This window comes from Erinaceus europaeus, chromosome 22, assembly GCF_950295315.1.
Source record: "Erinaceus europaeus chromosome 22, mEriEur2.1, whole genome shotgun sequence".
Lineage (NCBI taxonomy): Eukaryota > Metazoa > Chordata > Mammalia > Eulipotyphla > Erinaceidae > Erinaceus > Erinaceus europaeus.
In genome coordinates, this window is record NC_080183.1 from 3801236 (window position 1) to 3819141 (window position 17906).

Consider the following 17906-nt stretch of genomic DNA (forward strand, 5'->3'; position numbering starts at 1 on the left):
GGTGCGCAGGGCGAGGAGCAGTGGGCAGCGCTCGGGGCAGGTGCGCAGGGCGAGGAGTAGGTGGGCAGCGCTCGGGGCAGGTGCGCAGGGCGAGGAGCAGTGGGCAGCGCTCGGGGCAGGTGCGCAGGGCGAGGAGTAGGTGGGCAGCGCTCGGGGCAGGTGCGCAGGGCGAGGAGCAGTGGGCAGCGCTCGGGGCAGGTGCGCAGGGCGAGGAGTAGGTGGGCAGCGCTCGGGGCAGGTGCGCAGGGCGAGGAGCAGTGGGCAGCGCTCGGGGCAGGTGCGCAGGGCGAGGAGTAGGTGGGCAGCGCTCAGGGCAGGTGCGCAGGGCGAGGAGCAGGTGGGCAGCGCTCGGGGCAGGTGCGCAGGGCAGAGGCAGTGGCCGGAGAGTGCCTGGAGAGGCGCGGGGCCGCACGCACCTCGCTGCCGGGGCAGGTCTACCTCTCCAGGCGGGAGAGGGCGGGCCGGGGGCGGGAGCTCGGGCAGGGCGGGGCCAGGGCGCCCAAGAACCGGACCGGGCCGCCCAGACTGGGCTCCAGCCCCAGGTTGCCGGGCGCCGCAGTCCGGCGGCGGGAAGGGCGCGGGGGTCCTGGAGGCTGGCTCACGTGGGGAGTGGGGAGCGGGGGGCGGGACAGCACCCCGGGGACTGGCGGGAGGGGACCCGGAGAGGCTGCCCGCCGCGGCTCCTCGCCTCCCCCTCCTGCGAGTGGCGGACCCCGCCCTCGCCTGCAGGAGAATCCGGAGCCGAGTCTATGAGTCAAAGCAGGACGTGCAGGGACACACACAGGCCCCGGGACACCGGGGGTCCAGTAGCGGGCTTTTCACAGTGGACCCTGAAGGATGGGCAGGAGTTCAACAGCTGGGCGGAGGCCAGGAAGCAACGCGGAGGGCGAATGGGAGTGGGGGCCGAGAATCCAGCGCAGGGGCGAGTGGCTGAGCGCACATGGTACAGTGCCCAAGGACCCGGTTTGAGCCCCCGGCCCCCACCTGCAGTGGGAATGCTTCTCGAGTGGTGAAGCAGGGCTGCAAGTCTCTCTCTTTCCCTCTCTATCTTCCCCATTCCTCTTGATTTCTGGCTGTCCCATAAATAAAGATAATAATAAAAAAAAAAAAGATTACAACTCAGGACGCTGGTTGAGTGCACCTATACAATACACAAGGACCGGGGTTCGAGCCCCCAGTCCCCACCAGCGAGGGGAAAGATCTGCAAGCTGCAGGGGTCTCTGTCTCCCTCTCTATCACGCCTTCCCTCTCAATTTCTGGTTGTCTCTGTTTAATAAAGAAATAAAGAGGGAGTCGGGCGGTAGCCTAATGGGTTAAGCGCACGTGGCGCAAAGCGTAAGGACCCGGAGTCAGGATCCCGGTTCGAGCCCCCGGCTCCCCACCCGCAGGGGAGTCGCTTCACAGGCGGTGAAGCAGGTCTGCAGGTGTCTGTCTTTCTCTCCCCCTCTCTCTCTGTCTTCCCCTCCTCTCTCCGTTTCTCTCTGTCCTATCCAACAACAATGACATTAACAACAACAATAATAATAACTACAACAAGGGCAACAAAAGGGAATAAATAAATTTTTTTAAAAGAAATAAAGATAATTACAAAATTCTAATTTACAATTCACTCCCTTGGGGCTTGGGGGGGGGGCGGTCTGGCCACCTGAAAACCAGGCCCCCTCTGTCCAGGGACAGACGTCTCCGTCTCCACCACAGCCCACCCCTTGAGACACAGCGACCAGACTGGGATGACAACACGCACGTGTGGGTGACAGTGCCCTGGCTTGGGGCCACCCGGGATGAGTGTCTAGGCGTGTCCGGGATGCCTGTGCACATTCGCCTAGCACCATTTGCTCCGGTGACAAAATGCTCTGGGGAGGAAGGGGTAGTGAGAAGTGACCCTTCCCCCACCTGGGAGAGGGCGCAGCTGTTGGGGTGAGCCGCAGCAGGACCCCCACTTGCGGAAGGGGTGGGGCTGAGTGTGGCACACCTCGCTAAGGACACACATTACAGTGCACACGGCCCCGGGTTCAAGCTCCCGGTCCCCACCTGCGGGAGGGAAGCTTTGTGAGTGGTGAAGCAGGACGGCAGGTGTCTCTCTGTCTCTCTCCCTCTGTCTCCCCCTTTCCCTTTCAACGTTTCTGTCTCCATCCAACAAATAAATAAATAAAGTACTGAAAGAGAGAGAAGTGGAAAAGTAAGAAAGCCATCTGAAAAGTCCCATTGAATTTCTTCAAGGGAATAAAAAACAAATGCTACAAACATTTATCTGAAGCTAGGGAGGGAGGGAAAAAAAACAAAACAGAATTTCAAAACAACCCTGAGAAAAAAAAAAAAAAGGGTAAGAAAGGCAGCATTTTGCTTCCTGACTTCAAATTATCCCGCAGGACAATAACAAGAAAAACTGGGTAACACTGGTGCAGAAAGAGACACACAGATGAAAGGAGGAGAATCCAGAGCCTGGAAACGAGCTCTGCTCCCGCACCTGCGGGCCACTGATTCGAGACAAGGGGGCCCCAAGGTTTCCACGGAGAAAGGAGATTCTCTTCTCTAGGTGGTGCTAAGGAACTAGGTTGAGACAGGCCGGAGAACAAAACAGGACCACCACGTCTCACCAGGCACAGAAATCACCTGGCATTGGCTCAAAGACTTGGCTGTCAGACCAGAAATCTTAACAATACAAAGAAAACAAGGGTAGGGCTGGGAGACAGCACGGTGACACAGTGACAGAACAGTGGTTCTGCAAAAGACTTTCCTGCCTGAGGCTCTGATGTCTCAGTTTCAGTTCCCAATGCCAACTTCAGCAGGAGTTTGATACACACACACACACACACTCGCACGCACACACACACACACACACACACACACACGCAGAAGCCCAGTATCCTCTTTAGAAACTCCTTCAAAGACTTGAGTTCGCCAGCAAGAAAAACAGACCCAAACAGAGGCCAGCAGAACTACAGCCGGCTTAAAAGTTGCTGCACAGCTAAGGGAGCTGTTCTGGGAAGTGGTGAGCGTGGACACAGTTTTGGATGCTCGAGCATGTGGCACCAAGTTCAGGCCCTGGCATGGCACCACAGCGGTGCTCTGGTGTTTTCTCTCTCTCGTTAACACCTAAGTAGATCTTTTCAAAAAATACAGTAAGTGGGAGTCGGGCGGTAGCGCAGCAGGTTAAATGCATGTGGCGCAAAGGGCAAGGACCGGAATAAGGATTCTGGTTCGAGCCCCCGGCTCCCCACCTGCAGGGGGGTCGCTTCACAAGTGGTGAAGCAGGTCTGTAGGTGTCTGTCTTTCTCTCCCTCTCTCTGTCTTCCCCTCCTCTCTCCATTTCTCTCTGTCCTATCCAACAACGACGACATCAATAACAATAGCAGTAACTACAACAATAGAACAACAAGGTCAACAAAAGGGAATAAAGATTTTTAAAATATATATATAAAATATATACAGTAAGTGGGAGTCAGGTGGTAGCACAGCATGTTAAGCTCACATGGCGCAAAGCGTAAGGACCAGCATAAGGATCCCGGTTCGAGCCCCCGGCTCCCCACCTGCAGGGGAGTCGCTTCACAGGCGGTGAAGCAGGTCTGCAGGCGTCTGTCTTTCTCTCCCCCTCTCTGTCTTCCCCTCCTCTCTCCATTTCTCTCTGTCCTATCCAACAACAACGACATCACTGATGACTACAACAATAAAACAGCAAGGGCAACAAAAGGGAATAAATAAATATTAAAAAAGAAAGAGAGAGAGAGAGAGAAAGAAAGAAAGAAAGAAAGAAAGAAAGAAAGAAAGAAAGAAAAAGCATGTTTAAAGCTGGGAGAGACTGAACACTCCTCAGAAAAGAAGAAACCATCCAGAGGCCAGGAAACACTGGAAGTCACTGACTACCAGAGAAATGCACCCCCAGACAAGAGCCAGAGGCCACCTCACACCTGGGAGAATGCCAGACTTCGGAAAGGACAGGACCAGCAGGTGCTACAGGCATCCCTGCCAGCAGGACCCACAGTCGGAGCCTGCACGTCTCCTCCCAGGACTCTGTAGCCAAAGGGGCGTCCGTCTGCACGCCCATGCCCATGGCATCACTGCGGGCCTCGGTGTGGAAACAGCCGCAACGCCTGGCCGCTGAGGAAGGGAGCTCTGCGTTACACAACGGGGCCGCTCTCGGGAGGAGCTTGAAGGGATCGCGTTCAGATAAGCCGGGGAGAGAAGGGCCGCCAGCAGAGCAAGAGGAAACTGGGGAGCTGGGCTCAGGGCACCAGACTCGTTGCAGACTGTGTAGATTCTTCATAACTGTTTCATTAGTGATTGAATAATGACCGACAAGACGGTAAGATGTCAGGGCGACAATCCACACAGTTCCCACCACCAGAGTTCGGTGTCCCATCCCCTCCGTTGGAAACTTCCCTCTTCTTTATCCCTCTGGGAGTATGGACACAAATTCTTTCTTTTTCTTTTTGGTATTTATTTGTTAAGCTTTTTAAAAATTGTTTTAATTATTGGACAGTGACAGAGAGAAATTGAGAGAGGAGGGGTAGAAGGAGAAGGAGAGAGACAGAGAGACACCGGCAGCCCTGCTTCACAGCTTGTGAAAATTTCCTCCCTGGAGGTGGGGACCAGAGGCTTGAACCTGGATCCCGTGGACTGTAGTGTGTGGGCTTAACCAGGTGCGCCATCGCCTGGCCCCAGACCCAAATTCTTTTTAAAAAATATTTATTTATTTATTCCCTTTTGTTGCCCTTGTTGTTTTATTGTTGTAGTTATTATTGTCGTTGTGGGTAGGACAGAGAGAAATGGAGAGAGGAGGGGAAGACAGAGAGGGAGAGAGAAAGACAGACACCTGCAGACCTGCTTCACCGCCTGGGAAGCGACTCGCCTGCAGGTGGGGAGCCGGGGGCTCAAACCGGGACCCTTGCGCTTTGCACCACCCGACTTCTGGACTCAAATTCTTTATGGGGAGCAGAAGGTGGGATGTTTGGTGTCTGGAATTGCTTCTCTGCATCCCAGATTTTTTGTTTGTTTGTTTGTTTTTGTTTTCTGGTGCAGGATTTTTTTTATTTGGGAGATCAATGTTTTACACTCAACAGTAAATACAACAGTTTGTACATGCACAACATTTCCCAGTATTCCACCTAACAATACAACCCCCACGAGGCCCTTTGCCATCCTGTTCCAGGACCTGAATTCTCCCCCTCCGCCCCGTGTTGAAGCAGGTCTGCAGGTGTCTGTCTTTCTCTCCCCCTCTGTCTTCCCCTCCTCTCTCCATTTCTGTCTATCCCATCCAACAATAACAACAAATAATAACTACTGCAACAGTAACAACAAGGGCAACAAAAGGGAATAAATAAATAAATATTTTAAAAAAAAAAAGTAACCTCGTGGTCCGGGAGGTGGCGCAGTGGATAAAGCACTGGACTCTCAACCATATGGTTCTGAGTTCAATCCCCGGCAGCACATGTACCAGAGTGATGTCTGGTTCTTTCTCTCTCTGCCTATCTTTCTCATTAATAAATAAAATCTTTAAAAAAAATAAAAGGGAGACACTCTCTTGCCTCCTAGGGAAAGAGAGAAACAGGCTGAGGCTGTGGATCAACCTGCCAACCCCCATGTCCAGCATAGAAGTGATCACAGAAGCCAGACCTCTGAGCTGGGGAGACAGAATAATGGTTATGCAAACAACTTTTAGCCTGACGCTCTGAGCCCCCAGGTTCAATCCCCAGCACCACCATAAGCCAGAGCTGAGCGGGGCTCTGGTAAAATAAATATAAAATAATTAATCAGAAGCCAGAACTCCCACCTTCTGCACCTTTCCCCCCCAAAAAAAAAAAAAACTTTGGTCCATACTCCCAAGAGAGGGAGAAATGTTAGAAGGAAGTTCCATCAGGACCCAGAGAGAGAGAGAGAAGGGGGCGGGGGAAGTAGTAGGAGATGTGAATTAGATAAGAAGTGAAGGCTAGTGGTCCGGGAGGTGGTGCAGTGGATAAAGCATTGAACTCTCAAGCATGAGGTCCTGAGTTCAGTCCCCGGCAGCACATGTACCAGAGTGATGTCTGGTTCTTTCTCTCTCCTCCTATCTTTCTCATTAATAAATAAATAAAATCTTTTAAACATTAATTCCTCAATAAAGAAATTTAAAAAAAAAGTTCAAAAGAGCCACTCCTAAAAAAATAAAATAAAATAAATAAAATCCTTAAAAAAAAAAGTGAAGGCTGGACTACAGAAAAAAAAAAGGGCAGATATATATTAATATAGTTATAAAAACAACAGTCAAGCCATATCTGTGACCTTGGGAGAACCATTGCAGTTTCCAAGAGAGACACAGATCTCTGGTGGTGGGAGAGATGGAATTATACTCCTGTTATCTTATAATTTTGTAAATTAATAGCAAATCACTAAAAAAAAAAAAAAAAAAAAAGACCCTCTGGGTCCTGGGTTCGATCCCCAGCGCCACCATCAGTCAGAGCTGAACAGGACTCTGGGTAGAAAATATTAAGAAGAAATAAATAATGAATTCTAAAAAGAAAAGAAAAAAGGAGAAAAAAGAAAGGGAGGTGGCCCTGGGTCCATGAGCATGGCTGTCTGTCTTCCGGGACCTCGGTCCCCGCAGCGTCCACAGCCCGGCTCCGAGCAGGGGCGGCCACTGCCCCCGCGCGGACACGCCGGGAACTGCAGGCCGAGGACGCGCCCTGTGTCCCTGCGGGATCGCTCTCTGCCCGCCCGTGGGCGCCCTCTGGTGGCTGGTCTGCAGCGCAGGCCGGGCAGGATGCGAGGGGCGGGGCTCCGGAAACGGCCGGCTCCGCTTCCTGTCAGCATGAGGATTGGCCAGAACGCATCAGGTGATTCCCCCCATCTCGGACCAATCAGCGAAGGGGGCGGAGCGAACCGAGCGAGCCGCTCCGGGGCCTGTAAGGGGCGTGGTCTGGCGGTGGGCGGGGCGCTGTGGTGGGCGGGGCTCTTCCCTCCCCGCGTTTGCAAGGCCCGGCTGCGCCCCTCTGGCCCCCCAGACCCCCGGACAGTGGCAGGGGCGGGATTTTTAGACCCCGAAGTGGCTTTAGGCGGGATCAAGACTCCGAGGCCCTCCCTCTGCTCCCTTCCCATCTCTCAGCCTCCCTCTGGATCAAAGATCTGGCCCAGGGGTCTCCCCCGGACAGGGGTGGGGCGGGGGGGGGGCGGCTGTGGGTGCCCCTGCAGGCAGCCTGGGCCTGGGCGGGCGGCTGGGAGGACCGGGGACCCCAGGAGGGCAGAGGGCAGACCCTGTCCCCTCCTCGTGCTCCCCCGTTTGTATTATTTTATTCTGAGCAGAGGCAGAAATTGCGAGGGAAGGGGAAAGCAGAAAGGGAGAGACACCGGGAGTCCTGCTTCACCGCTGCAGAAGAGTTTTCCCCCCTGCACGTGGGGACCAGGGATTTGAACCCAGATCCTTGTGCACTGCAGAAGCTGCAGACTACACTCTACTGGGTGAGCCACCACCGGTGTCCTTCCCTCTTTACTTATTTATTAATTATTATTATTATTAACCAGAGCACTGTTCAGCTCTGGTATATAGTGGTGCGGGAGATTGAACCTGGGACTTTGGAGCCTCGGGCATGAGAGTCTGTTTGCATCACCATTATGCTGTCTACCCTCCGCCCTTTATCTTTAAAATATTTACTTATTGGAGGAGGGAGGTAGTTTAATGGTTATGCAAAGAGACTCTCATGTCTGAAGCTCCAAAGCACATGTTACAATGCCCAGGTTCAGTCCCCCACACCACCATAAACCAGAGCTGAGCAGGGCTGCGGGTGGGGGGATATTTATGTTATTTCACAGTGCGGGACCTGTGTTCAGGGCCCAAGTTCAGCACCAGCACCGCATGCAAGAGCCACATAGCACTGGAGGAACCTCTTGTCGTCGTCTCTTGCTCTCTCTGAATGAAACAGTGGCCTGGGGCAGAGAAATTGAGGAAAGAGTGAATGAGTGAAAAGGAGACAGACAGAGTAAGAGAGAAGAAAAGGAAAGAAAGAAAGCAACAGGGCCTAGGTTAACAGCATAATGGTTCTGTAAAAGGCTCACCTGTGGTGGGGTAGACAGAATAATGGTTTTGCGGGAGTCGGGCGGTAGCGCAGTGGGTTAAGCCCACGTGGCACAAAGCGCAAGGACCAGGACCGGCGTAAGGATCCAGGTTTGAGCCCCGGCTCCCCACCTGTAGGGGAGTCGCTTCACAGGCGGTGAAGCAGGTCTGCAGGTGTCTGTCTCTCTCTCCCCCTCTCTGTCTTCCCCTCCTCTCTCCATGTCTCTCTGTCCTGTCCAACAACAATGACAACAATAACAACAATAATAACTACAACAATAAAAAAATAACAAGGGCAACAAAGGGGAAAATGAATAAATAAAAAATATATATTAAAAAAAAAAAAACTTGCTGAGGCGGGCTCAGCTTACACATGCCATGTCCATGCCCGTCCTGCCCCTGTTGTAACTGTCCGTCTGTCCCTGCAAATACTGACCAGAACTGCCCACCTGTGGATGGACGCACCTGGCCCGCGGGCGTCCTCTGGTGGTCCTTGCGCCGGCTCCCCCAGAGCGATTCCAGGGCTGTTCAGGTTGGTCCTTGCCAGTCCGTGCGTTCTGTTTTATCCTCTTTCCCTTTTCCCCTTTCCTTCTTTCAGATTTGATTTACTCATGAAGAAAATAGTGAGAGAGAAAGAAAGAACCAGACACCACTCTGGTCCATGCGCTGCTGAGGACTGAACTCAGGACCTCGTGCTTGGAAGCCCCGGGCTTTATCCGCTGCGTCTGCTCCCTCCGGGACCCCGTGCTTTCTTGGGGGAGCTGGTGTCTGCACCCTGGGCTGCTTCTCCACACCCAAGCCAACTTGTTTCTTTCTTTTTCTTTTTTTATGATTTATTTATTTTCCCTTTTGTTGACCTTGTTGTTTTTCATGGTTGTTGTAGTTATTATTGTTGTTGTTGAGTATTTTATCTATTTTATTTTTGAGAGAGAAAGACAAAGAGAACACCAGAGCACTGAACAGCTCTGGCATATATGGTGGTGCGGGGGATTGAACCTGGGACTTCCCGACTTCAGACATGAGAGTTTCTTTCCATAACCATTATGCTATCTACCCCCGGCCAACTTGTTTCTTTTTTCTTTTTAAACATAATCTTTTTTTTTTTTTTAAAGATTTTATTTATTTATGAGAAAGATAGGAAAAGAGAGAGAGAACCAGACATCACTCTGGCACATGTGCTGCCAGGGATCGAACTTGGGACCTCATGCTTCGGAGTCCAAAGCTTTACCACTGCGCCACCTCCCAGACCACGGTTTCTTTTTTCATTCTGTTGTTATTTTTTATTTCAGAGACAGAGAGGGGAAGAAACACTGTATTGGCTGGGCTCACCCCGGCCCCTCCCCGGCCTTCAGCTGCCTCAAGTCTGTCTTCCCGCTGAGGGGAAGGAGGGAGGCCTGAGGTGGGTCCCCAGCCCAGAAGGTGGGGACTGAGGGGGCTGTGGGAGGCCAGTCAGGAGGTGGCCCCGGCTCCACCAGGCCGGGGGTGGTCAAGCCCGCTGTCTCCTGCAGGTGTCTGTCCCTTGGGAGCCGGTCAAGGCAGGGCTCAAAAAGCAAGAGGAACAAGCATTTTGGGCTGCCCCCTCCTCCATGTCCCTTTGCCCCAGTCGCCTGGAAGCTCTTAGTAGCCAGATACAGCCCCAGGATCGCCCCCAAGCAACAGGGGGGGAGCACCACCCCCTACACGGCCCCACCCCAAGCCCAGCAAGCCCTGGCCAGCCCTCCCTGGAGCCCCAGTGCAGCCTCTGACTGCAGAGCAGCCTTTCTGTCCCCAGAAAGGCCTGGAAACCTGCCCTGAGGACAAAGTCACACCCACGCGGGTCAGCCAGGGTCTGGCCGGTCTCCCAGGGGACAGTGTGATGGAATCCGCCCACAGCTGGGCTGGCTGGAGGCAGGGAGCCCACTGGAGAGGAAGGAAGTGAGGGAAGGAAGCTGGGATGGGAAGGGGGCCTCCTGCTCTGGGCCCCTGGAGGTGGTTAGTCAAAGGGAGGTCAAGGCCATGACCCAGCCCAGCCCCTGACTACACACCAGGCCCGGGGAGGAGGTGTGTCTAGCGCCCTCTGAGCTGTTGTGACCAGTTCCACATGGATTGGATAATTTCTTTTTTTTCTTTAATGTTTTGTTTTTTATATTTGTGTATTTATTTTCCCTTTTGTTGCCCTTGTTTTCCATTGTTGTTGTAGTTATTATTGTTGTTGTTATTTATGTCATCGTTGTTGGATAGGACAGAGAGAAATGGAGAGAGGAGGGGAAGACAGAGAGGGGGAGAGAAAGACAGACACCTGCAGACCTGCTTCACCGCCTGTGAAGTGACCCCCCTGCAGGTGGGGAGCCGGGGGCTTGAACCGGGATCCTTCTGCGGGTCCTTGCGCTTTGCGCCACGTGCGCTTAACCCGCTGTGCGCTTAACCCGCTGTGCTACCGCCCGACTCCCGGACTGAATAATTTCTAAACAGAGATGTCTCTGTTTTTTTCTTTTTCAATCATTTATCCATTTATTTTATCTTATATTATTTTCACCAGCTCTGGCTGCTAGTGGTGCTGAGGACTGAACCTGAAACCTTGGATCCTCAGGCAGGAAAATCTTTGGCAGAACCACTGTGCTACCTTCTTGGCATATTTGTTTTAAAAAAAAAATAGGGAGTTGAGCAGCAGGTTAAGCGCAGGTGGCACAAAGCACAAGGACCGGTGTAAGGATCCCGGTTCGAGTCCCCGGCTCCCCACCTGCAGGGGGTTCACTTCACAGGCGGTGAAGCAGATCTGCAGGTGTCTGTCTTTCTCTCCCCCTCTCGTCGTCCCCTCCTCTCTCCATTTCTCTCTGTCCTATCCAACAACGAGATCAATAACTACAACAATAAAACAACAAGGGCAACAAAAGGAATAAATAATATTAAAAACAAATAAATATATATATATATATATATATATATATATATATATATATATATAACCTCCAGGTTGTTGGGAGGGTTAATAATTTTTTTTTTTTTCATGTGTATCATGACAGAGAGAGACTAGAGCACTGGCCAGGCATGTGCGGTGTGAGGGTTGGAGTGCAGGGCCTCAGGGACGCAAGGCCTGTGCTTCACCAGTTTTCCCAGTTCCTCAAATGCTGCACTGAATTCTTTCTCCTCTTCCTCGTCTCACCTAAGTAAGGCTGCGAACGTGGCCCAATGGCTCCGGCTGCTAACGGGAGCCTTCTGTCCCTTGTCTCAAGCTTAAACATCTCACAGCTTGTACTGTGTAAACACTGGGGTCTGCCTAAACTAGTAGCAGTCCTTCATTTAATCAGCTAAGAAGTCGTGGTTTTATTTTGTTTATTTGATAGGAGAGAAACTGAGAGAGAGATGGAGAAACAGAGAGACAGAGACAGTGATGCTTCACTGCTAGTCAAGCTTCCCCCCGTAGGTGGGGACTGGGGGCTTGAACCTGGGTCCCTGAGCATGGTAAAATGTATGTCCAGTCAGGTCCACCACCACCCAGCCCAGAGTCATTTATTTTTTTTTTTATTATCTTCATTTATTTATTGGATAGAGACAGCCAGAAATTGAGAGGAAGAATAAGACAGAGAGGGAGGGAAGCAGAGAGACGCCTGCAACCCTGCTTCACCACCTGTGAAGCTTTCCTCCTGCTGGGACAGACTGGGAGCTTGAACCTGGGTCCTTGAACATTATAATATCTGTGCTCAACCAGGTGTGTCACCACCCAGTCCCTCTTTTTTTTTTTTTTTTTTTTTACCTCCAGGGTTATCGCTGGGACCCAGTGCCAGCACTACAAATCCACTGCTCCTGGAGGCCATTTTTTCCCATTTTTGTTGCCCTTGTTGTGGTTGTTATTGCTATTGTTGTTATAGCAGTTGTTGTTGGATAGGACAGAGAGAAATGGAGAGAGGAGGGGAAGACAGAGAGGGGGAGAGAAAGACAGACACCTGCAGACCTGCTTCACCATCTGTGAAGCGACTCCCCTGCAGGTGGGGAGCCGGGGGCTCGAACCGGGATCCTTGCTCCGGTCCTTGCGCTTTGCAGACCTGCTTCACCACTTGTGACGTGACCTCCTGCAGGTGGGGACTGAGGGGCTCAAACCCAGATGCTTTCGCAAATCCTTGCACTTCATCCTTTATTATTATTATTATTGTCTTTGTTTATTGGATAGAGACAGACAGAAAAATTGAGAGGAAAGGGGTTGACAGAGAGGGAGAGAGACAGACAGACATCTGCAGCCCTACTTCACCGCTTGTGAAGCTTTCCCCTTGCAGGTGGGGGGACCAGGGGCTTGAACCTGGATCCTTGCACATTGTAACATGTGCGCTCAACCAGGTGCGCCACCACCCGGCCCCCCAGATCCTTGCACTTTGTGCTATTTGTGCTTCACCCAGTGCGCCACCGCCCGGCCACCAGCTTTTTTTTTTTTAATTTCTTTATTGGGGAATTAACGTTTTACATTCAACAGTAAATACAATAGTTCATACATGCATAATATTTCCCAGTTTTCCATATAATTTTTTTAAATATCTTATTTTAATTTCTTTATTGGGGAATTAATGTTTTACATTCGACAGTAAATACAATAGTTTGTACATGCATAACATTTCCCAGTTTTCCATATAAATTTTTTAATATCTTATTTTCTTTTTTTAATTTTTTTATTGGGGAATTAATGTTTTACATTCAACAGTAAATACAACAGTTTGTACATGCAGACCATTCCCCAGTTTCCCATATAACAATACAACCCCCACTAGGTCCTCTGAATCCTTGGACCTGTATTCTCCCCACCCACCCACCCCAGAGTCTTTTACTTTGGTGCGATACGCCAATTCCATTTCAGGTTCTACTTGTGTTTTCCTTTCTGATCTTGTTTTTCAACTTCTGCCTGCGAGTAAGATCATCTCATATTCATCCTTCTGTTTCTGACTTATTTCACTTAACATGTATTTTTCAAGGTCCATCCAAGATCGGCTAGAAGACGGTGAAGTCACCATTTTTTGCAGCTGAGTAGTATTCCATTGTGTATATAGACCACAACTTGCTCAGCCACTCATCTGCTGTATTCATATCTTATTTTCATAAGAGAGAGACACACAAAGAAAGACTGGAGCTCTGCTTAGCTCTGGATGATGGTGCCATGGCTTGAACCTGAGACTTCAGAGCCTCAGGCATGAAAGTCTTTTGCATAACCATTATGCTATCTATCCCAATCTTTTTTTTTTTGACAGAGACTCAGCTTGGGTTCATGGCAGTGCTGGGGCTTGAAACGGGAAGTTCAGAACCTCAGGTCTGAAAACTGTTTGCGGAACCCCTGTGCCATCTCCCCAGGGCTCCATATCTTTCCATGCAGGGCTGGGCGTGAACCCAGGGCTGCCTCTGCGTGCTGCTGTGATGGCATGCGCCTGGCCTGATTTTGATTCTGTATTTTTAGAGACAGATGGGAAGAAGAGAGAGGGAGAGAGACTAAAGCAGCACTTCCCAGCCCGTGGGGCTCCATCCACCTCTCTTGGTCCTTGGCGACAGCACCACAGTGCCAGGGATGGGGCAGGAGAGGCACGTGGTCCCTCACCCAGGCGCCTCCTGGGTTGCCGGGCTTCATTTCTTCTCTCTTTTAAGGTGCTTGCTGTTCTAAAGGGTTATTATTTGTAACTTTTGCTTTGAGAAGACTAGGAGAAAAATCGTGCCAGTTTCTTAAGGGCAGGCCAAATGAGATTCTCTTCCCAAATTACCTAGGGGCTTTCCTTTTTCGATAAGCTTCTGAGAAATAATTAGAAACACATGTCACTTTCAGGTAGTTTGGAGCAAGCAGTGTGTTCTTTCTTTTCTGTTATAAATGAATCCCAAGGCTGATGATGCTCCTATCTGACACGAATTTTCCGGAGTCGTGTCGAATCTCCAGACATTTATTTACTTACCATCTGGAAACTTAAATCACTCAGATCTTAAAGATAAGGAAAGATGAAACCCAGAGTTCCCAGAGTTTAAGGTCCTGACAACACTGGCCTAAGGAAGAAACACTCCAACACACACACACACACACACACACACACACACACACGAGCACGTAAACGTCTGTTTAGTGAACACTTAGTATGTTCCATCCCAAATGCTCAGAGCACAGAGAGCTGCAAACACAAAAAAACATTCCGAGGGAGTCGGGCGGGAGCGCAGCGGGTTAAGTGCACATGGTGCAAAGCGCAAGGACCCGCATAAGGATCCTGGTTCGAGCCCCCGGCTCCCCACCTGCAGGGGAGTCGCTTCACAGGCGGTGAAGCAGGTCTGCAGGTGTCTGTCTTTCTCTCCCCCTCTGTCTTCCCCTCCTCTCTCCATTTCTCTCTGTCCTATCCAACAACGACGACATCAATAATAATAACTACAACAATAAAAACAAGGGCAACAAAAGGGAATATTAAAAAAAAAAAAAACCTTCTGGAAGCTTCCCAACAGGACCTACTCATAAGGGGTTAAAGCAGGGAGCTGAGTCTTCAGTTGGGAATGTTTCATGGGGTGGGGCTAGGGGCAGGGTATGTAAAAAAAAAAAAAAAAGAAGTTATAGACATTAAAACAAGATGTAAAGTTATTATTCATCAATGAGAGAGAGAGAGAACCATTGCTCTGGCACATGTGATGCTGGAGAGAGAACTTGGGACCAACACCTTACCCGCTTTGCCACCTCCTGGATCACAAGACGTAGCTTAGTAATTTCATCACCATCGAGAAACAGGCGGAGGCGGGGAGGCAGGTCCCTACTGTTGCAAGGCTGCTGCCCAAGTCTGACTTCACTTATTTCACTGTCAGGGAGCGTGGCCAGGGTCTCACACAAGCAGGGCACTACCCTCTTGAAGGCGGGGCTGAGGGGTGCCCCGCGCTGAGCCCTCCTTGCTGGCCTAGTATTCACTCTCTATTCTGAGAGGGAGGGAGGAGGGAGTTGGAGAGAGGGAAGGAGAGAGCCAGCAAACCCCTGCACCTTCCCAGAGGGAACTCCGTGGATGCTGTCCCTGGCACTCCACGGGGTGCTAGGGTTCCACGGGAGAAGTGGCACATCCATCCCCCCAAGGAAGCTTCTAAGAGGCAGGGCTCAGGATGGAGCCGGAGCACATGAGAACTGTAACATTTTTATTCGGCACCTTCTAAGTGCTGAGAACGCAGCTCCTAACCCTTGAGTCAACCTTGAAGACGGGGACAGCTCAGTGGGCAGAGTGTATGCCTCCCACGTGTGTGTGGGGGGGGGGGCTGGGGTCAAGCCCTGGCACGTGACAGCACCAAGGACAAAGCAGGGAAACCCCTGGACAGTGGGTGGGGACGCTGGCGCCCTTCCTGCCCCTCTCCCTCTCGACACAGAACAGCAAGAGACTGTGCCAGGGGCTGCTCAGCGTGGGACACAGTGCACTGTCCATGGCCGACACTGAGCACTGCAGAAAGAAGCCTGAGTTCTGGGCTGGACACAGACAGCTTTCCGGGCTGTGTGTGTGTGTGTGGGGGGGGGGTGCAGTGGCACCTGCTTTGCGTTCCGTGTGGCCCAGATTGAAACCCCTGGGGACTCAGCTTTGAGACCTGGCACCATATGGGAGCAGCGTGGACAGCAGTGGGTGGCGGCGGGGTGGGAGCTTCATGCATGGCAGGGTGTCTCCCCTCCTTTAATTTTTTTTTAATCTTTATTATTGGATAGAGACAGCCAGAAACCGAGAGGGTAAGGGAGATAGGGAGGGAGAGAGAGAGAGACACCTGCGGCCCTGCTTTACCACTTGCAAAGCTTTCCCTCTGCAGGTGGGGACCCGGGGCTCGAACTTGGGTCCTTGCGCACTGTAACATGTGTGCTCAGCCAGGTGCGCCACCACCCGGGCCCTCCCTCTCTCTTCTTAGTTAAATGAGAGACCAGAGCACTGCTCAGGTCTGGCTTGACAGTGGTGCTGGGGACTGAACCTGGGACCTTAGAGCTTCAGGCAAGAAAGTCTTTTGCAGAATCACGATGCTGTCTCCCCAGCCGTTTCTGTCTGAAACTTTTTTTTCCCTGTTGTTTTATCTTTGTGGTTATTATTGTTGTTGTTGTTGTTGGATAGGACAGAGAGAAATGGAGAGAGGAGGGGAAAACAGAGAGGGGGAGAGAAAGACAGACACCTGCAGACCTGCTTCACCGCCTGTGAAGCGACTCCCCTGCAGGTGGGGAGCTGGGGACTTGAACTGAGATCCTTCTGTCAGTCCTTGTGCTTTGCGCCACGTGCGCTTAACCCGCTGCGCTACTGCCTCCTGAACCCCGTCTGAAACTTTTTTTCCCTCCAGGGTGATTGCTGGGCTCGGTGCCTGCACCATGAATCCACTGCTCCTGGAGGCCATTTTTTTCCCCTTTTGTTGCCCTTGTTGTTGTAGCCTCGTTATGGTTATTATTGCCATTGTCGATGTCGTTCGTTGTTGGACAGGACAGAGAGAAATGGAGAGAGGAGGGGAAGACAGAGGGGGAGAGAAAGACAGACACCTGCAGACCTGCTTTACCACCTGTGAAGCGACTCCCCTGCAGGTGGGGAGCCGGGGTCCCTGCGCTTTGCGCCACCTGCGCTTAACCCACTGCGCCACCACCTGACCCCCTCGTCTGAAACTTTTTTAAAAGATCTATTCAGCTATTAATGAGCAACAAAAGAGAGGGGGGGAGGGAGGGAGAGAGAGAGGAGGGAGAGGGGGAGGGAGAGGGAAGGAGGGAGAGGGAGAAGGAGAGGGAGGGAGAGAGAGGATGAACTCTCTCAGTGATGAAGAGAGAGGGAGGGAAAGAGAGAGGGAGGGAGAGGGAGGGAGAGAGGGAGAGGGAGAGGGAGAGGATGAACGAGAGTATCACTCTCAGTGATGCTCTCTGGCACGTGAGGCTGGGGATGGTGCTCAGAACCTCACACTCGCTCTACGCACCGTGCCGCCGCCTTGGCTGCTCTACCTGAAACAGGAAGAGGACCGGAGTAGATGACATGGATCTGCAAAGAGACTCTCATGCCTGCGGCTCCAAAGTCCCAGGTTCAATCCCCCACACCCCCATAAGCCAGAGCTGAGCAGTGCTCTTGTAAAATAAATGGTAATTTATCCAGGGGGGCGGGGGGGGGGGGGTAGGTGATGGTGCACGCAGCACCGGTTACAATGTGTAAGGACCCAGATTCAAGCCCGTCCCCACCTGCGTGGGGGAGGAGTTGGAGGAGGAGGAGGAGGAGGAAGGCGGGGTCTTCACAAGTGGTCTCCCTGTCTCCTCCTCCCCTCTTGACTTATCTGCCTAGCCCTTAAAGAAATACAATCTGTTTACAAAATGTTTCCGGGATGGGGAAGGGCGGTGTCTCAGCAGTGGACATCTGTACCCAGTAATGTCCTGTTTTTCCCGCAGGCCTGCGACTTGACTCCAAAGGCATTTCCGCTGTGAATCTTCAGGCTGAAGGGGGACCTTGAGCGAGGAATGGGGTGGGGGTGGGAAACAGGGCGGGATGCCGGTGACCCCCCGGCCTCAGGGGGCTAAGGCGAGAACCAGTCCTTCCGCACTGCTGGTCCACCATTCCGTCATGGCGTCTGCTCCCTTTCCACACACAAAACACAGATCCCGGGGCAGGGACACAGCTCCCCAGCCCTGCGCGCCTGCGGCCTCAGTGACCCCGGGGCCGGTCCTGACAGCCACACAGCCAGATGCCAGCGGGGCTCTGCTTTCTCCCGCTCTCATGAAAAATAAATGTTTCTTTTTAATTTTGCCATCATTTTTAGCCAGGGAGATAGCACAGGGAACTTCTGTGCGGACCAGGTTGCAGGCTTGATCCCTGGCACCACCAGTAGGTAGAACCGAGTTCCGGTTCCAACAAATAAATGAAACCCCCCCCCCCCAAACACTGGCTTAGACACTTTCTGGCCCCAACAGCAGCTGAGCCGCCCCTTCCTCAGGAAG